Here is a 22,494-nt window from a genome sequence, read left to right on the forward strand (position 1 = left end):
TACCTGACAAATCAGAATCTAGAACTGAGGCTAGTCATCACATTGTATTCTTTTAAATAACGTAAAACACACTAGGTTCCACAAAAAAGACAAGGAATGGTTGTTTAAAACATAAAAGATTAAGAAGTTACACATTTAAATCATCAAGTCAGTTGCAAATTAAGAATCAATATATAATTGCATATAGTAAGTATGATGTTTAAATCAATCAACATCGTTTATGCAAAAGGCAAATTTATTTGAAATAATCTCGAAGAAAGAGTAAGAAAATCAGTTCTCCCGCACAGAATTTGAACCTCATCTACATTGCACAAGCTTAAATCACACAATTCTAACATTTGAAACATCTACACATGGTTCCCATACAACGAACCAATCAGGTTAAAGTAGAATGATATTGGTCTTCTTAACTTCTCAGGCTATTACATAATGAAGCTTCAAGCAACCTTCAAATTTGCAGTTATTTGCAACATAACGAGATACATTGCACCAATATTTACTCTACATATGCACACTGGCGACTAATTAGGACATTCTGAAGTTCTTTTCTTTTGTTGCCCTCATTTGCTATAATTGGTCTAACTGAAACCTCCAGACCTTCCTTTTACCTTAATAGTCTGCCTAACAAGAAATCATTTGAGGCAACGGCATTGTGGAAAGGGGATCTTGACTACCATATCCTGCCCCCAGATGGCTACTATCAGTGGACCCAGCCAATAGTATATCAACGCGTACCCTTCCTAGTTAAGCTTAAAATTTACATTCCATTTCTCCTTTCAACCAGGTAGTCAAGGGGTCCCATCATTTAGCCACCTTTTTTTAAGAAGTACGATTCATGACTATCCGAATAACATAAAGTACTGAGTCTAGCCATTCTGATTTTGAATGTGGCGATGGTTGGATCAAACTTGTACAAATCTATCTTCTTTCCAACACAATTAAATAAAAAATGTACTTATTACAGTAGTCCAAATGATCTCCCGCTCCTGATGGCAACCCAAAAATAATGATAACCAGGCTTACCTGAATATGAGGATGCAAAAGATGATTCACAAATGTACACACATCCTTTTAAAAGTCTTGGATATTGTCATATCTGACCTGACCCTGGTATTCAGACAGGGCAGGTGAGAGAGGAAGAGGAGGAGTTAGGGAGGAGGCGGGGAACAAAGGAGGTAGAATTACGTGGAACGTGAGTGAATAAAGTAGTAAAGAAACTCGCTCCACGTCCAGCGTCTTTGTGGGGGGCAAAGCGCGAAAATGCCGACGAGGGTGGGATGCGCTGACCCACCGCAATCATCCCCCACGACCGCTGAGACGCAGTAGGAGCGCACGGCTGAGGACGCGCTGTGCAGCGGTAGAAAAGCGCGAGCGCTGGGCCGACTCGCTGAAGCGGCCCGCGATTTCATGAACGCGACTCGGTGATGCTCAGCAACCCAAACACCAGGGTAAGTTCAACCCAGTAACTACCCTGGCAAGGAGAGATAGTTTAACCACTCAGTGGGAGTAAAGAACCTTGTCCCTCCGGCGGCCATCTTGAAACCAGGCACCGTGTATTGGATACCATTAGACCTCATCACGGCGGCATCTTAGAGTCAGGTGACTCTCTGAAAACTTCAAAAACCCTACAAATTCTGCCGTTCAGAAGCCCACACGGGCTGCCTGAGTCATATTTCTGCCCACCATGTCTGAAGAGGCCAATTCCATGCAGCCAGAAGCCACTGGGTCCACCTAAAATTCTCCGCAACTTGGACAGGTGCTCATGGGACTACCTTTCTTACGTCCTCCTGAGCACCTGATGCTGACATCTGGGAACAGCATGGGGCCCAAATGGAAAAGCTGGGCTGAAGATTTTGAAGACTAGATGACAGGGTCACAAGTTTGTGATCCTCATCAAAAACTCATAGCCCTACAGAATCTAGTGGGGAAAGACATCTTCCGGTCAAGGGAAGGCATGGCTTGGCAGTTCGGGCTGGACTGTTCCCATGAGGCACAGGGTCAGACTGATTTGCATATAGCCATGTCTGAACTGGGGTGGTAGAGTGGGCTAAAGAACGGTGATGGATCAAACCCAGATCTTTTGACTGGGTGTGAGTGTTTGATTGGTTCAGATGCTCCGTCCATCACCACCCCCTTTTGTACCTCTAGCTCATCAAGGTCAAGCGCTCAATCAGTCAACTCTTACAGATCTCAGCGGTCGGCATCCAGAGAATCATCTTCCCTCACTCCCATATCACAAGACAGTGATGAGTGTGTGTGTATGGTGGCAGGCCTAGATAGACTAAAGAAATATCCACGACTAAACATTCAAATAGGAAGCCACTCCGCCAAGTTTGTACTAGACAATGGCGCTTCACTTAACCACATCTGCACTACAAAATATCAGAGCATGAACCCTAAACCGAAACTGGAACCAGTGGCAGTGTCCCGGAAACCACTGCCATGCCTAGACCAGTTCCGCACTACTCTAACATACAAAGACCGACAAATCCAAGCTTAAAATGTTTACTATTTTTAACCTGATAGTGTAGGATTTCCACACGCCTCCCCACCCCAATGTCCCCTAGTGGGGGCACATCCAAGCATCCAGGCAAGCCTCCCCCACTGCCTCCCCCACTTCCTCCCCCACTCCCAACCAATGAACAACCAGGCCTAGCCTGAATGACCGACCTACTGAACACGGCAGAAGGTTGACGCGCTTGGAACGATCGTGCACAAAAACCTTTATACCTGCAAGTATTGAAGACGGGGTAAAGAAACTGACCAAATATAAACACTATAAGGACATCCCAGTGATATCACTATATGGTGAGCGAAACATCTAAGAAGTCAGAGGTCCTTATAGAAGCGCATGGAGCTATGTGAGCCCCGCTTATCCCACAGCACTTGACTACATTAAAAACAGCTACCTGAATTTACAGAATGCTAACACAGTAAAGAAGGACCTCAAGATTTATTTGGTGTATATGGTCTGGTATTGTCTGGATTTAAACCAGAAGACACTTTGGAATTTTAATCAGAGTTCAAAAAGATACACATGCTGTTATGAGAAGAGAGCTACCTATATAAATATATATTGTCCTGAAGAAGGTGGCATATAGAAACGCATAAGGTACCGAAACGCGTCGACGCATCATTGAATATTACATTCAAGGAACCATACGGGTGTTTCTTTTAATGAAATGATTAATGGACACCCTATTAAATGCATATTGAGTTCAATGTGGAGTAACGGGATCTAGGATACTTTTTATTATGTGCACTTTGTCTGGTTGTTAGCTCTCTAGCACTTAGGTGTGTATATCGCAATTACACTGAATTTGTATTTTTACTGTCAGGCACAGTCAAATTTGGAGTGTAATGCACTCCAAATCTTCAGGGCTATCTCCAAATGGAAAGAATGAGTGGTCCCCCACGACTGGTGATAATTCCAACCCAGTCCGGGTACAACGTATCTTCTAATGAGGCGCGCCGATCAAGTGTTGAATACAGTAATAATAAGCAATGTTTCAAAACTGTTATCGAATCCATCGTGATATCCAGACCCGGGACAGCGGCATACACTCGTGTGAGCAAGATGGAACTACAGTAGAGGGCAGTGCCGGTTACTTTCGCCCATTGTGGCTTTTTCGTGGAATACTCAAAAACGGCTATTACTGTGTAATTCACGACGGATTCGATAACAGTTTTGAAACATTGCTTATTATTACTGTACTCAACACTTGTGCATTCCACTCCAATGAGACACGTGTCGGCTGGCACAATAAATATTATTGCTGTACTTACCAACTGTCCCTCAATGCTGTTGTATAATAAGGATCAAAGCAATTTATTATAATTTGTATCAAGTTTGTGTGTGCTCAGGTTTTTTTACTCACAAATTTATATGTATGTGCTTGGCGCATTACATTGTTAAGGGGTTGTACAGGTTACCCCTTTGCCTAGCAGCACCACTTCAACACAACCACTGCATAACACATACCAAATACTCGTTGGTGCGCAGAGCCCCCTTCACTTAAGTACCTGGTCCATTGCTTGAAACAGTCAAATTTGCTTATCAATAGGACCTTTTAATTGTTATTTATATTTATTATAGATTTTTGTATTATATGTCATCATTAATTTTATTAAAGATAAACTGTGTTTTTCTAAACTAGTTCTGTTGTTTAAATGATTTAAATAATCTACCTTTGAAGAACTGAGCATGTAATGAATGGAAGAAGGATATGAAAGAGTGAGAGATCATTGACAACAGTATTACCCTTACTAATATTGATTAGAGGGAGACAAAATAGTCCCAGGAGAAATTCCTCTTTTTTTACTAGCCTGAATTGAGGAAAATGAAATTTTGCCTGACCAATGTGTCCCCTGCGTGTACCCTATGTTCCATGTATGTGCATGTCACCCATGCATTTTCTCGTAGTGGCCTGAATTACAAGGCCTCTGCAATCACATCCTGTTTTAAGATGCCAGTAATTAAGTCTCCCATGTAACAAAGTTAAGTTAGCAGTAAGGCCCATGTTTTTGCATTGTGCATGTTTAACATCGAGATGAACCCTTTTTGTGGTTCAGCCTGAGCCACTTTCTGAATTAGTGTTTTTCATGACTCCAGACACTCTGAAAGCTACAGTTACGTATCCCTGACCTCGCATACTTCTGGCTCAGCCGAGAGAAGCCCAGCAAGGGTTGCCAAGACAGTATATTTTGCTTAACAGTTATATGCTTGCTTTACAGAATCACATTCTTGCCCGGTGAGGAAGGTAAACAGAATCCGTCTGCAGAGATAGGGCCCAGCTTTTCTGTCTCTGTTTAAATGAAATTACAGTACTTGCATCTGTAGAAAGCTCACAGCCCCCATGCAATGAACGAAGAAATATATGCCCTTTCTGTCTTTTAGTGATGAGCGACCTTTACTTCAGATAATACATCCCTGACTCAAGATATCAGATAGTAACAGACGTGCTGGTCGCCCTGACACTGAAGGTTTCTCTACTAGACTTAAAGTCAGCTTTCCCCCCAGTTACACGTCAATTGCACGTCATGATCAAGTTGCGTGCACAAGTAGGGCAAAGTTCCAGCTGGCCATGTAACTCCTCCTCTATATAGCCACCCACCTATCACCCACCTATGACTCATCAAGTGTACACCCTCATGCACGCCCACATGCTCTTATCTCTTTCTTTCTTGCTCTGCCTGGAGCGCTCCTCCCTATGTACAAGAATAAATGTATAAATGTATGTACTCTACAAATAATGTTAGAAGACCCTTCCTGAACCTTAGTGGTGATGGAACAGATTCTCCCTTGACTCGAGTTATTGGAATAAAGCCCTTTTGAAACGGATACCACGGATTCTGCCTCTCATTTAATGCATGATGCATATTTATGCCTAGAAATTATGTCAGGGTAATATTTTATTTACCACATTAATCTGGCGCCCGAACGGGACTATCCCTTTCCCCACGCGCCGGCGACGTAGGTCCAGCCTTTGCCCCCTTCTACAGCCGTGACGGACTTCGAAGTGCACACGCAGCGGGACTTCCTGCTTACTCCCTCAGGCCCACGGAGGAGACGGACTGCGACCAGGCATCCACACGAGGCGGTGAGGTTTGCGGATCATCCCAACCAGAGCCCACCCGTGAGAGAGCAAGGTCCGAGGTTTCCGAAGCCCACCAGTTCCAAGGCGCAGGCGTAGTAGTAGCAGTATCAAGTTTCCGAGGCCCTCAAGTTCTGCTTCCCGGTGAGTACCACTATGGGGGATGCATCAAGTTCAAGACGGGTTCATTTTATATGAACACAGTCAAGACGGGTTCACGGTAAAACGTGAGCACGGTAAAGACGTGCCTCATTCACGTGAGCACGGTAAAGACGGGTTCGTTCACACGAACACGGTCAAGACGGGTCCACGGTAAAACGTGGGCACGGTAAAGACGTGTCTCATTTCTGAGACCGGTATGGTTGTACTGTATTTCAGTGCATAAAGTTTTTCAAGTACATGTTTAGCTCTCTGTATCAGTTTAGGTTGTAACTGTTTTAGTGTTTAATATTTGAATATTTGTTTGTGTGTGAATGATTGTTGATTGTTTCAGTCTATTTTTGTGAATATTGGTTTGAAACATGCCATTGTTTTCGAAGTTACGTCAGATAGGGACCAGAAAAGGTATACTAGAAGAGTCAGTTAACATCCCGCCTAGAGACACTCCAGGTCATTACATGTATAATAAGCATGGGTTAGACGCCATTTTGTTTTTAGACTTATGGGTATCATACACAAAAGATTTAGAGGAGAAATATAGATGGCCTATCTCAGGAACATGGGATTCAGAATGCATTATGAGAGTAGAGGAAGCGCTATGGAAAAGGATGTCAAGATCCGCTCAGAAAGATGCCATCGAGTTATGGCGCAAAGAGTCACATAGGAGAATAGAGAAAGAATTGAATAAAGCAGATAGAACTAGACAAGCAGGGGAAAAAGCCAAAGAAAAAGAACTGCGGGAGGAGGGGGAGCGGGTCAAAACAGAACAGACTGATAGAGAAAGAAATGCCGTCATTACTGGTATTTATCCCGTCCTCTCGGAAGAACTAGCTAGAGTGACCACCTCAGAAACACCTAGTAGGTCGCGAACGCCAACACCTGTACCATATAGAGTACGTAGATTAAAGCCGACAGCATCAGAAGCTTTCATTTCCTCGTATTTAGACGAGTCCACACCGGACTACGTGAATGCAGGTTTTCCTCCGCCCCCACCAGCAGAGCAGCTCCAGCAGCTTCAACAGCCGCTCGTAAAAGATGACGTAGGGCCCGGGGCAGTGGGAGGGGTGCCTACTGTAGATGAAGGAATTCCATTTTGTGTATATGACCCAGAACCAGGAAAGGGTTCAATGCTTGTGATTTCACTTAGACTAAGACAAGCCGTTACGTATCTGGAGACATTACCAGACATGAAAGAACACCTAGATAAAATGTATCGTTTCATCAGAACGGGGCAGGGACCCGATAGTATAGCACAAGCCATGGTACAAAGAAAGGTAGGGGTTAAGAACCATATCCTACGTTTTATTATTAACTGCTTGATCAGGGAACAAGACGAGGGAGACGGAGATGTAAAACCAGGTTTGATGGAATGGAGTGACAGCATAGATGCCGGTAGACATGATAAACAGGGACAGACAGATGCTGTGTACAAGAAAATACGAAAGGAAATAATAGAAAGACATAGAGTAGGGTCTGATGAGAAGGGTGAGTCATCAACGGAAGAGGTAGAGGACCCGAAAGGCACGATTAATTATGTAGGTAAGGCACGACAGTTTGACAGACCCAAGTGCCTCGATTACCGTAAACAAGGGCCAGCGATAAAAGAAAGGTATTCCCTTGAAGCTCTAATCCAAGCTACTGAAAAAGCACTGAAACAATGGATAGGGAGCGAGCGACCTCCCACACAACACGAAATAGAGCTGGCCCGATCAGCCACCCAGTGGGTGTCCAATTCCAATATATATAGCAGTGATATAGTGGCTCAGACATTTTTGAGTCTTCCACCGAACGAACAGCGTTTGGCTGGTATTTACATGGTTCAACACTTGATAACGCTGTATGAGAGTCAATATTCTGATCCTGGTCACTTGCGTAAATTACTAGATGACATTCTACTAGACAGATGGACAGGTCTAGGTACTGAATTAATTAATGTTATACTGGATCAACGTCATAAGTATCTGGATTCTCTGACCACATGCATGCCTCCAGTCTCACACCACGATAGACATAACGTACACATAGACAGACAGAACCCCCTACGAGAAGTACATCCTGTCAAGAATGCGGCCAATGAGTTACAACGAGTGTATGTTTACACCCCCTTAACGAAAATAGAAATACTAGAAATGAAAAAGATGTTGCCCTGCCATGATAAAGACCCGGGGGGGTTTCACCGAGAATTAAAAGACATCCTCCGCATAGGAGATTATACGTACGCTGACATTCTGAAGTTATTGAAAGTACTGTTGCCTGCAGGGATTTATGAAAAGCTTAAGGAAAAAGACTGGGAAGTGGGCGAGAAAAAGTTAAGTTGGGCTGCATTGGAAACAGAAGAGAAAGGCAGGCTCCCGGGGGTTGGTCTTGGCGACAGAGCTAAGGAACTACCTGAATTCTTGATACAGGTCTTACCGAGATTATTGATTACTAAAAAGGAAGACTGGGATGCTATCTCAGCCTGTAAACAGAAACAGGAAGAAGACACAAGTGATTTTTATTCCAGATTTGAGAAATGTTTTACTATTAATAGTGGCCTTAAGCCTGGTAGCGAATCATATCCACATCTTTTTGTGAGCAAATTAGTAGAGAATTCCTTACCCCAGATCAAGAATAGAGTACTGAAGGTTGAGAGTACTTGGCAAGCAAACACCCCTTCACAAATGTTACAAATGTTACAGTATCACCAGAATAGGATTAGAGAAGAGCAGGAACATGAAAAGAGACACATGAAAGAGACAAAAATGAAAGTGCTGGTTGCCCAAACGGTACCGGCAAATACGAACAAAAATAGCACGACACCTGTCAAGGGGAACTGTAATTATTGCAAACAACCAGGTCACCATGTAAAGGATTGCACTGTCCTGAAACACAATATAGCTACAGGCAAGACAAAAGAACGACAGTACGCTCCCAGACAGAATAACACGCCACAGAACACGCAACAGACAGTAGCGAATTATCCTCCACCACCGCCTGTTCATGCAACACCACAAATGTATCAGTACACACAGTCAGACTATCCAGAATATCAACAGTTCTCATGAAACAGCCTCGAGAGGGAAGTTGGCTTGCCCCTTATTGAGGTTCCTGTGGATCAAGAGGGTCCGTATGTACATAGTCGTGTATTAGGACAAGATCGAAAATTTCTGATTGACACAGGGGCGAGCAGAACTACCATCAGTCATGACGAGGTTCCAGGGGCACCTCTCTCGGGCTCACAAAATGTTTCCCTGGGATTTTCAGGAAAGCCTATTGTTAATGAAGTATCGAAACCAGTCCCCATAGGGGTTGGTCCACTGTCACGTACCACAGACTTGCTACTTACTAAGTCATGTCCAGAAAACTTGCTTGCTATGAAGACATTAAAGGATTTAGGAGCAGTTATATGTTGTTCTCCTGAAGGAGTACGACTGTTCTTACGTGATTTTAAGGGACATTATGTGCTGACTGATTTTGACCACAGACTCCAGAACGTGCCACAGCACCTATGGGCACAAGGACCAACTGATGTAGGGTACATGAATATAACACCACACCATGTCACTCTCAAAGCAGGAGTAGTACTGCCACGTATTAGACAATACAAGTTACCACCTGATGCCGAAGTTGCATTATTGAAAATAGTTGATGAGCTTATTTCACGAGGGGTAGTGGTAGAGACTGACTCGAATGTATGTAACTCACCTGTCATCCCCATCCTTAAACGATCAGATCCTAGTGTACTGCCAGTGTACCGACTGATTATCGACCTACGAGAATTGAACAAATGTGTAGTACCACAATATCCAGTGGTGCCAGACATTTCTTCATTACTGACTGCTATTGATTCTGAGGCCACGTTCTTTACTGTCATCGACTTGAAGAACACCTTCTTTAGTGTTCCCATTCATCCTGACAGCCAGTACCTGTTCGGATTTAGTTTAAAAGGACGAAGTTTTGTATTTACAAGAGCTCCACAAGGCTTTACAGAAAGCCCTAGCATTTACAGTCAGGCATTGAAAAGACAGCTGGACAGTATTGACATGCCTACTAACACTGCTCTACTCCAGTACGTAGATGACATCCTAATTACAGCACGATCAGAACCAGAATGCGAGAATGCATCACTGACAGTTTTACATTTCCTGGCAGATAAGGGACACAAAGTGTCCCCTTCGAAGTTGCAATTCTGTGAAAAGCAAGTGGTGTACCTTGGACACTTGCTTTCCAAGGAGGGTAGACAGCTAACACAAGAACGTATACAGCTCATTGCTAACCTTTCACAGCCCAAGACACAGAAGGAGGTACGTGCTTTTATTGGCCTCACTTCATACTGTAGGCAATGGATTCCCCAGTATGCCTATCTAGCCAAACCACTCATACAATTGACAACACAGGAAGCAGCGTCTTCGACTGTACTCCCTTGGACACAAGAACATACCTTGGCATTTGAGGAATTAAAAAGAGCATTATGTCAAGCGCCAGTTTTAGCGACTCCAAGTTACAGTAAACCTTTTATGCTTTTCGTAACTGAACGAGATGGAACAGCGTTATCTGTCCTCACACAAGATCAAGCAGGAAAACACAAGCCTTGCGCTTACTTTTCTAGTACACTAGATCAAGTGGCCCAGGCTCTGCCTGCGTGCCTGAAATCGGTTGCAGCAACAGCCCTAGCCATAAGACAAAGTGACTCGATAGTGCTGGGGCACCCTCTGACAGTACAGGTACCGCACGCAGTAGAAGTTCTCTTAAACAGGACACAGACACAACATTTGACTGTAGCGAGACTGACAGGATATGAACTGACATTGTTTCAGCCACACATAGAGATCAGACGTTGCAACATTCTGAACCCTGCTACACTTTTGCCCTCATGTACAGTAAATGCACCACCACATGACTGTGTGGAAATAATGAATATAGTGACGAAACCAAGACAAGACCTGACAGATATTGCACTTCCAGACCCTGACCTAACACTCTATGTAGATGGATCATGCATGAGAACGAGTGCAGGAGAGTTAGTAGCAGCATATGCCGTGACCACTGCTACTGAAGTCATAGAGACACAAAGAATAGACACACTGTCAGCACAAGCAGCAGAGCTCATCGCTCTGACACAAGCCTGCATAAGAGCTAAGTACTTGAAAGTGAACATTTATACCGATTCACAACATGCCTTTGGCGTAGTTCATGTTTTCGGAGTACTTTGGAGGGAGAGAGGTTTCTTGACCTCTCATGGAGCTAAAATTCAGCATGGTCCGCTTATTCAAGCCCTGTTAGAAGCAATACATTTACCTACAGCCATAGCTATCCTGAAATGCAGAGCACACACCAAAGTTACAGACACCATTACCCAGGGTAATGACCTGGCAGACCGAACAGCTAAACTTACAGCCCAGACACCAACAGACACGACAAGGACAGAGGTACCATTACTGACAAAATGCATGACAGTCAGGGATCCTTCTCAAGATGTACTCGACATACAGACACATGCCACTACTGATGAAATAAAGAAATGGACAGAACAAGGAGGGGTCCAGACTGAGCAAGGTTGGATGACTAAGGGAAAAGGCACATGGTTTCTTCCAGATTCCATGGTACAAGTAATTATAAACACAGCACATAGTCCAGCACACTTGGGAGAGAAGGCAATGTTAGACAGCTTACAGAACATCTGGTGTAACAAGCACATGCGTGCAGCAGCGAAACAGAAAGTACGAACATGTATGATCTGTTGCCAGTTCAATCCAGGTAAAGGCATACCGGTGGAACAAGGCGGATTTCATCCTCCTGACCACCCTTTTGAGGTCCTCCAGATGTATTATATCCAAATTAACAGATGTAGAGGTTACAAGTATGTCTTGGTAGTTGTGTGTGCACTATCTAGATGGACAGAAGCGTATCCAGTTCCAGATTATACTGCTGTGACAACAGCCAGGCAATTAGTGCGCGAGTACTTCCCCAGGTATGGATTGCCTCGTGTCATCTATTCAGATAACGGGCAGCCATTTTCCTCTGAATTAATGAAACAAGTGTCTCTTCTGTTAGGATATAATTGGAAGTTTCATTGTGTACGTCACCCAGAAGCAGCAGGCCTTGTAGAAAGACATAATCAGACAATAAAGACAAAACCCGCAAAGATTTGTGCAGAAAAAGGCGTGGATTGGATGGTAGCCTTGCCGGTTGCCCTCTTTTACATGCGAATGGTAGCTCATTCCAGAACAGGCCTATCCCCTTATGAAGTAGTTTTTGGTAGACCGCCAAATATGTGGGGTACGCCTATGCCCAGGAAGATAACTGATGTTGACAGTAACATGCTGACAGATTACCTGGCTTCCTTGATGTCTGCACTACTCTCTTGTCGTTCACAGGTTGCTGCCGCCTTCCCTGACAACACCCAGGTCAAGGAACATGCCATAGTACCAGGGGATTTTATTCTCATCAGGAATTTTGACCGATCAAGCCCCCTTGAGCCGCGTTGGAAGACACCGAAGATGGTGCTACTAACCACGAGGACCGCAGTGAAAGTGGAAGGACGCAAGGGGTGGATCCACGCTCAGCATTGTAAAAAGTACTTTGGACAATCTGGAACATTGGTAACAAACACAGACACTAAAGACATTAAGGACAATACAGACTTTGCGCCGCTTGCGCCGCCTTTGCTAGAAAAGACTCCACAGCAAGAGTATAGGTCTAAGTTACGATCTAGTAAGTCAGACGTAGTTTGATTGTTTAAGCCCACTAGGTGGTGAATCGGTTAGACTAAGATTTCTGACATGTATAAGATCACATACGAGAATAGTAAGAAAAGCAAGATGAGAGAAAAGTACTGCAAGTTATTACGCAGTAGATGTATAGTTTCTTTGATTATTTTATTTTTTCTGTGCATTGTTATCATCTGTGTTAGTTTAATACTACATGTTTTCTTTCCTCCTTTTGCCTCACATATGCACTCATCCCGTAATAACACCATAGAGCATACATTTAGTGACCTGCCACCTCATGAACTGTCATATCGACTTGCTCTGCGTAACAATATGTTCATTCGAATGTTACACCATTCCCACCAGACCAGCACTGCGACTGATTCCTGGGTATGTGGCCAATTGCCACCTTATCAAAAGACGAAGGGAATTCTGCCATTCTTTCCTTTACCGTTCTCCCACAATGGTTCGTGTGGAGCATGGTTTGCCTTAATGACCTCACTAGATAAAAAGACCATAGTTTACCAGAATGGCTGGATATATGGAAACCTGAATAAAGTAATGAATAAGGCATGTTTTCCAGACAAAGACGGATTTCCCCAAAGAAAGGGAACAGATCTAGAAAATGAAGAGTATGAGCAAGGAAATGCATCTCTTAGTTTTGTAATGCTAAATGTTCAGCCCTTGAAAAATGTAGGTCCACCGTTTATTTCAGTCTTACCAGCAAAAGGTAATTTGTGTGTTACCAAGAAAGGTTCAGTACATATGGGACACAGTGAGTGTAAAGCCGTAGTAGAGTTTAATGATAAAGGACAGTCTTCTTTCAAAACATCACGCCATACCTATTTCATTTGCGGTCAGACAGCCTATGTACATCTGCCCTTAGACTGGGGTGGGACATGTTATATAGCGTTCCTGATTCCACCCGTTTTTCTAGCCCCATCCAATTATCATCGAGATTCCCGACTAGAGTATGTTAGACAAAAGAGAGAGACAGATACCTCAGGGATCGACCAGACTGAAACAGCTTGGGAGCAATATACAGATTTCAACAAAGTATTCTTTTTCTTCATAGGTCCCGTCCAAAACAGTAAACTGATACGCAGGTTAACAAGAACTCTGGAAGCAGTAGTGAATGTGACTGCATCTGCCCTGGCAAATTTGACCCAGGAGCAGTCTGCCATGAGACTTGTTGTTCTTTAGAACAAAGGATTAAAGATGAACAAATGATGCTGTATGATCAAATATGCGGTCTCATGAATATAGATGTGTCCTGAAAGGTACAGTAGGGGACAAGGAGGGAATGAGGAAAATGAAATTTTGCCTGACCAATGTGTCCCCTGCGTGTACCCTATGTTCCATGTATGTGCATGTCACCCATGCATTTTCTCGTAGTGGCCTGAATTACAAGGCCTCTGCAATCACGTCCTGCTTTAAGATGCCAGTAATTAAGTCTCCCATGTAACAAAGTTAAGTTAGCAGTGAGGCCCATGTTTTTGCATTGTGCACGTTTAATATCGAGATGAACCCTTTTTGTGGTTCAGCCTGAGCCACTTTCTGAATTAGTGTTTTTCATGACTCCAGACACTCTGAAAGCTACAGTTACGTATCCCTGACCTCGCATACTTCTGGCTCAGCCGAGAGAAGCCCAGCAAGGGTTGCCAAGACAGTATATTTTGCTTAACAGTTATCTGCTTGCTTTACAGAATCACATTCTTGCCCGGTGAGGAAGGTAAACAGAATCCGTCTGCAGAGATAGGGCCCAGCTTTTCTGTCTCTGTTTAAATGAAATTACAGTACTTGCATCTGTAGAAAGCTCACAGCCCCCATGCAATGAACGAAGAAATATATGCCCTTTCTGTCTTTTAGTGATGAGCGACCTTTACTTCAGATAATACATCCCTGACTCAAGATATCAGATAGTACCAGACGTGCTGGTTGCCCTGACACTAAAGGTTTCTCTACTAGACTTAAAGTCAGCTTTCCCCCCAGTTACACGTCAATTGCACGTCATGATCAAGTTGCGTGCACAAGTAGGGCAAAGTTCCAGCTGGCCATGTAACTCCTCCTCTATGTAGCCACCCACCTATCACCCACCTATGACTCATCAAGTGTACACCCTCATGCACGCCCACATGCTCTTATCTCTTTCTTTCTTGCTCTGCCTGGAGCGCTCCTCCCTATGTACAAGAATAAATGTATAAATGTATGTACTCTACAAATAATGTTAGAAGACCCTTCCTGAACCTTAGTGGTGATGGAACAAATTCTCCCTTGACTCGAGTTATTGGAATAAAGCCCTTTTGAAACGGATACCACGGATTCTGCCTCTCATTTAATGCATGATGCATATTTATGCCTAGAAATTATGTCAGGGTAATATTTTATTTACCACAGAATGACGCCATCTGAAGAGACAGACCTGGTTCCCAGCCCCGCACCACAAACACCATATAACACAGTGTTCTTACAGCCTATTTTTTTTCCTCACCCCCCTTGTCCCACACCACTTCTTTGAACTTTTTTTAAACTTACATTTTTTTTAAAATAGGTTGTGAATACCCTTATCATATTGCTTTTAAAAACTTTTCACAATATATATATGTTTTGTTTTTTTCGCCCCTCACCATTTAAGCATTCTTGAGCTACCCAAACATATTTAATTCTACTTTAACCAGCTTTGCCTTACACCTTTCACGCCTAACCCTGTAAATCAGACCCCCCCTGCACCTCAGGTAGATATTCCTGAGCCTTAACCTCGGAGGAAAAGCTACGGGTATGCCCCTTAAAAATTATTTTCAGTTTCACAGGGTTTTGTATGTACACCTCAGCACCCAGCTTCTGGAAGGGAGCAAACATCTGTCTTAAACACCATCTTCTATCCACTGTGGCGTGGGCTAAGTCCAGTCGTGCAAAGAAAGAAACTCTCTCAAACTCTGTTTTAGAATTGGGACTTGCCATATAAAAAATGTGCTGCCTTAACAAAAAGTTTCCAAATTAGACCAATATGGCACAAGGGTATGCAGTATTGTCTGCTTGTTGTTTTTTGAGGAATAGGGAGAATCGGTGCACCCACTGTATTTCTTTTTCGAGTCCCATTCTGTAAGTTCTAGGAATGCTCGCTTTAGAAGTTTCACTACATAATTTCTAGGGTTTCCTCCCTCTGCCCCTTCTGGAATACCCAAAGCAAAACCAAAGTGGATGATGGAAGGAGTGCTAAACATTGCAGGCACTCACCCCCAGTCAACTGATCTGGGTTTGTTCCATCATCATTGTTTAGCTCATTCCGCCACCCCAGTTCAGACATGGCCATATGCAAATCAGTCTGACCCTGTGCCTCATGGGAACATTCCAGCCCAAACTCCCAAGCCATGTCTTCCCTGGACCGGAAAAAAGCATCCTGGGACCGGTTTCTGGCTAATCAGCCGCCATCAGTCAAGCTTGCTTGAATCCAGAGGCAAAGTTAGCAAGGGACCCACGTTTGGGCATACCCTGCCAACTTAGAGCGAAAAAAGCTAAACTAAAGGGGATGATGGACGGAGTGTTGAACATTGCAAGCACTCACCCCGAGTCAACTGATCTGGGTGTGATCCATCATCATTCTTTAGCTCACTCTGCTACCCCAGTTCAAACATGGCCACATGCAAATCAGCCTGACCCTGTGCCTCATGGGAACAGTCCAGCCTGAACTGCCAAGCCATGTCTTTCCTGGAACCAATCAAGCATCCTGGGACCGGTTTTTGGCTACTCAGCCCTCATCAGCCAGGCTAGTTTGAATCCAGTGATAAAGTGAGCAAGGGACCCACGTCTGGGCATACCCGGCCAACTTAAAGCGAATAGAGCAAAACCAAAGGGGATGACGGACAGAGTGTTGAAAATTGCAAGCACTTACCCTGAGTCTACTGATCTGGGTTTAATCCATCATCATTCTTTAGCTTACTCCACTACACCAGTTCAGACATGGCCATATGCAAATCAGTCTGACCCTGTGCCTCATGGGAAACGACAAGCCCGAACGACCAAGCCATGTCTTCCCTGGACCGGAAACAAGCATCCTGGGACCGGTTTCTGGCTAATCACCCGTCATCAGCCAGGCTAGCTTGAATACAGTGGCAAAGTGAGCAAGGGACCCATGTCTGGGCACACCCTGCCAACTTAGGGCGACCAAAGTAAAACCAAAGGGGATGATGGATGGAGTGTTGAACATTACAAGCACTCACCCCCAGTCAACTAATATGGGTTTAATCCATCATCATTCTTTAGCTCACTCCGCCACCCCAGTACAGACATGGCCATATGCAAATCAGTCTGACCCTGTACCTCATGGTAACAGTCCAGCCGGAGCTGCCAAGCCATGTCTTCTCTGGCCCGGAAACAAGCATCCTGGGACTGGTTTCTGGCTAACCAGCCGTCATCAGCCGGGCTAGCTTGAATCCAGTGGCTAAGTGAGCAAGGGACCCACGTCCGGGCATACCCTGCCAATTTAAGGCGAACAAACAAAGCCAAAGGAGATGATGGACGGAGTGTTGAACATTGCAAGCACTCACCCCCAGTCAGCTGATCTGGGTTTAATCCATCATCATTGTTTAGCTCACTCCGCCACCCCAGTTCAGACATGGCGTATGAAAATCAGTCTTACCCTCTGCCTCATGGGAACAGTCCAGCCTGAACTGCCAAGCCATGTCTTTCCTGGACCGGAAACAAGCATCCTGGGACCGGTTTCTGGCTAATCAGCCGCCATCAGCCAGGCTAGCTTGAATCCAGTGGCAAAGTGAGCAAGGGACCCATGCCTGGGCATACCCAGCCAACTTAGAGCGACCAAAGTAAAACCAAAGGGGATGATGGATGGAGTGTTGAACATTGCAAGCACTCACCCACAGTCAACTGATGTCGGTTTAATCCATCATCATTGTTTATCTCACTCCGCCACCCCAGTTCAGACATGGCCATAGGCAAATCAGTCTAACCCTGTGCCGCATGGGTACAGACCAGCTCGAACTGCCGAGCCATGTCTTCATTGAATGAAAAGTTGGACTCCAGAGTAATCCCATCTAAGCCTCGGGGTATCTCTCTGTGGGGAGTCCTAGTGACTTTGACTTGCTTGCTTATCGCTTGCCGTCTGTATCTTTCTTAGACTTGTAGATTTCCTCTTGCTTTTCCTTCCTCCTGATCATCTCTTGCGACTGGCAAGGATAACGGATTCATCCAGCGAGCTGTAACTAGGTGAGCATGACAACGTAGAGGTTGTAGAACCTAATTTAAGCATTGAAGAGTCAGACTCATCAGTTAGTGGAACAAAACTCGCAGCCCCCCCCATAAAATCAGTCAAAGTTAACAATCTTGGTTTTCCTAGAGAGCCCCTGCTTAGATGGGCAGAATCCGATTTCCCTTATTGGGAGGAAGATAGAGCCTCAAGCACCATATGTTCGATACCTTCATTGGTTGCAGAACTAATCGAGTATTGCTCAGGCTGCAATTTCCTCTCTACATCCACCACAGGGGGGATTGCATGATTCCTCTCTCCACCTGCTCCCCTGAACCTGTCTCTTCCCACCAATGTCCTCCGGCACATTATTTTTGTTCTTATTCCTTCCCTCGCCACCAGCCTCTTTGGGGTGTTCCTGATGCATGCTGGGCTTTGTAGTGCCAGTCTGGAGTGTACCCGCAAGAGCAGCTGTGACAATTGCGCTCTTTGCCTTTGGTGCCCTAGATCCTCTGCCAGCCTTCACCGAGGAAAGACTCACTAGCGCAGCCGAAAAAGCAAGACAAGCCCGCCTATGCTTCTGTCCGGAAGCCACATGGAATACCGCAACTAGAATCGCGCAGTGTCTTCTGCCTATGCTCCACCTCAAGTTCGCAAAACCATGGCGGTCAGTGGAGCTCCCAGAAAAACCAAGGATCAGCAGGTCTTCAACCATCCCTGCCTGTGTCCAGAGCCAAATTTCTGCTCGAGAACCACCGGATTACAGGGAAGGTGAGGGGTGGGGTGGGAGCTATGGCAACTGCCACCAACTACTCAGATGCCATCTTTGCTCCTGTTGTTTAGTGTTTTCTAAATGTAAATATTATTGTATTCATTAGTTTTTAATATTTTGAGAATATGGTTTTGCATGTAAATTCTAAAAATATGTCTAGTTATTTATGATATGTATTTAACTTGGCAATACGTATTTATTCTATTAAAAGTTTACAGAAAATATAAATATATATATATTTTTTAAATATGTACATTTGTAATTGTTTCTTATGTTATTGGAATTATTTCATTATGTTGAAGTGAATTAGTTTGTTTCTAGTGTTGCATTGACTGGAGTGGGAATAGTACAATTTACCCCTCGACAATCCACTTCTTTCCCTACTGTTGCAGAGAAGGGATTGGGAATAGAAAATGTTAGCCCTCCGCAATCCAACGCTTTCCTAATTAGGTATAGTAAATTGTATCCCTGAGCCTCAGCAATTCAGCACTTTCCAAACTGGTACACTGACTTGAGTAGGAATAGTAAATATTACCCCTCCGCTATCCAACACTTTCCCTACTTTTGCACTGATGGGAGTGGGAATAGTAAATGTTATACCTTCACCGTCCAACACATTCCCTACTGTTGCACTGACTGGAGTGGTAATATATTAAATTTTACCCCTCCAGCATCCAACATTTTCCCTATTGTTGCACTGACTGGAGTGGGAATAGTAAATTTAAACCCTGTGAATTTAATAATTTCCCTACTGTTGCATTGAGTGAAGAGGGAGTAGTACATTTTATCACTCTGTAGTTGAATAGTTTGTGGACTTTTATATAAATTGTAGTGGGAATAGTATATGTATTACACGTAAAATAATATAGTTTATTTTCTATTGTTACAATTTATATTGTTATGTTTTTTATTTAAAATTATAATATTTTTAATTATTAGTGTTTTTCATGAGTAAAATATTTTAGAAAAAAGTTTTGTTATCCTATTTGCTTTTCTATTCTATTTTTAAGGTATAGGTAATTAGTATATGCATAAAAATGTAAACACTTAATGAATTATAATAGAAATTAAAATTATTAGCTTAATAATAGTTTTTAACTATATATATACATATATATATATTCACTGAAAAAACCATAGGTTAGAGACCATATATAGTTAGCTGGACATTTCATTGACATAAAACCAATGAAATTCCATATATAGTTAGTTGCACTAACTATATATCGCGCACCCGCAATCCACTGCTGATGATGTCACATATTACATCATTCATGACATGGTCAGTGACATCACTGATGACATCACTGATGACATCTCAAATGACATCACTGATGACATCATCTAGTGTCTGTGTGTTTTTGTAAAGTTTAAATATGTTTTACATATTGAAGAATGAGTGGATGTATGGAAGACTGAGTGTGTGTGTGGCTGGCTGGGAGGTGTGTGACTCTGTGCATATCAATGTGTACTTGTATCAGTGATTGTATAAGAGAGTAAGTATGTGTTAGTATATGTGTGAAAAGTATGGTGTTCTGTGTTTAACTGTATAGATGAGGAAATCGAAGTGTGATTGATTCTTCACAGGACTGACTAGGTGTATGAGTGCATATGATAGTGTTGTAATAATGAGTGACTGTATGTATGAGTGATTGTATGGGTGAATGAGTGAATGTGTGTGTAGACGTAGGAATCAGTGAGTGCGTATGTAGTAACTGGTATTGGTGTGTCATGATGTCATCAGTGATGTCATTTGAGATGTCATCAGTGATGTCATTTGAGATGTCATCAGTGATGTCATCAGTGATGTCACTGAAGTATGGTGTTCTGTGTTTAACTGTATAGATGAGGAAATGGAAGTGGGATTGATTCTTTACAGGACTGACTAGGTGTGTGAGTAACTCCATGGATGAGTGGCAGTGTGTGAGTGTCTGCATAGGTGTATGAGTGCATATGATAGTGTTGTAATAATGAGTGACTGTATGTATGAGTGATTGTATGGGTGAATGAGTGAATGTGTGTGTAGACGTAGGAATCAGTGAGTGCGTATGTAGTAACTGGTATTGGTGTGTCATGATGTCATCAGTGATGTCATTTGAGATGTCATCAGTGATGTCATCAGTGATGTCATTTGAGATGTCATCAGTGATGTCATCAGTGATGTCACTGACCATGTCATGAATGATGTAATATGTGACATCATCAGCAATGGATTGCGGGTGCGCAATATATAGTTAGTGCAACTAACTATATATGGAATTTCATTGGTTTTATGTCAATGAAATGTCCAGCTAACTATATATGGTCTCTAACCTATGGTTTTTTCAGTGAATTTTCAAGGTTTTGTAAATGCAAATTCCTAACTATATATGGTCTATAACCTATGGTTTTTTCAGTGAATTTCATTGGTTTTTTAAAAGCTAATATCTATAGCTGTAAAATATATTCTTTATTACGTGACGTATCACGTAGCCACGTGAGACGCCTCATGACGCGTCGCATAACCGTGACGTATCGGCTCTGCAGCGCAAACAAAACCCGTAACGTAAGCGTGCCGGAGCACGCTTACAGATATATATTTTTTTTTTAACCTTAATTAGACAAAATCCACACGTGCACATATCTTGAGGCCTTGCAAAGGCACATCAAACAAACAGTCCCTACAATTTTGCCAAGTTTGCTGGAAATCTATTCCCTTAATTTTTTTTTTACTGTTTCTCTTGGTTTTCCACTTGTTACGCTTACCGGGACGCTACCCGGTACGCGAACCGGACGCTCCAAAAACACAAGATGGCGGACTCCCGTTACGCTGCCGGTTAGCTGCCCGGTTCGCGTACCGGGAAGCGCCTCTACCGCGAAAAATCGCGGGGGACTTTAATATCCCCCTCATCAATCCTAGGGGGTCAGGAGTGGTCTACCTTGCCCCCTTTCCTTCATTTCCCCCTTCTTTTTTCACCACATCTTGTCTCTCGAACGTACCGAGAGACAAGATGGCGGCCGCTCCGGACTGTTTACAATGTTGACAGACACCGGAGAGCCAATCAGCTTCGCTTCGCGAAGTTCCGTTACGCGTCAGGTACGCGAACCGGGGCGCTAACCGGAGCGCTGTCACAGATATATATATATTTTTTTAAACGTTAATTTCTCAAAATCCACTGGAGCACATATATTGAGACATAGCAAAGGCACGTCGGGCAAACCATATCTACAATTTTGCCAAGTTTCATGTAAATCTATTCAGCAGTTCGAGCTAAAAGTGAGTCCAACCGCCCTATGGAAAAATGAATGGGAAAAACGCGTTTTGGGACCCCCTTTTTTCTCGGCCCCCCCTTGACGAAACCCCCCCAAATTTTTAGGGGCTGCTCAGAAACAAAATGTGCCATTTTCCTGTAAATTTCAGCCAATTCCGTCCACAAACGCCAAAGTTATTAGACATAGAATTTTCAGAAATCCCATAGAGAAAAAATCCTAACTATATATACCCACTGGCTATCGCCAGTAGGTAATATACATATATAAACATATATAATCTGCATATCTATATAAATATAAATGCATGCATACATATACATATATGCATACATATGCATGTTATTTACATGAAAGTTTTAAAAACACTAATAAAAGCAAAGCTAAAAAGCCACCTCATTACAAACAGAATGGCTTTAACTTAAACGAGGGCGAGATCTATTGCATTTTCAATGCTTGTTTACTTTGGTTCTATCAAGAAGGCATTCAGATGTGTCACACATTTGCCATAAATTCTGAATGTTAGCACTCTAGTTGCTCATTAGATCACTGTAGTAAAGCTAGTGCTCACCAGGGAAGTCTGCTGCTAATCATGGTTTGTAGCCATTTTCCCGCATTTTTTATCCCGCAGACTTTCAGTCCGCATACCATTATCCCGCAAGGTCATTGACTTCGCATACCATTATCCCGCATTTTTTCAAAACGCATGTGCATTTATCGCGCATGCCTTTACAAAGAATTACGTTTTAAAGGCATGTATGGTAAATGCATTTGCGTTGTGAAAACCACGATGACGAGAGAGGTAAGTGGGTTTGTGTTAATTTTTTC

Source organism: Lissotriton helveticus, chromosome 3_1 (genome assembly GCF_964261635.1).
Source record: "Lissotriton helveticus chromosome 3_1, aLisHel1.1, whole genome shotgun sequence".
Classification (NCBI taxonomy): Eukaryota; Metazoa; Chordata; class Amphibia; order Caudata; family Salamandridae; genus Lissotriton; species Lissotriton helveticus.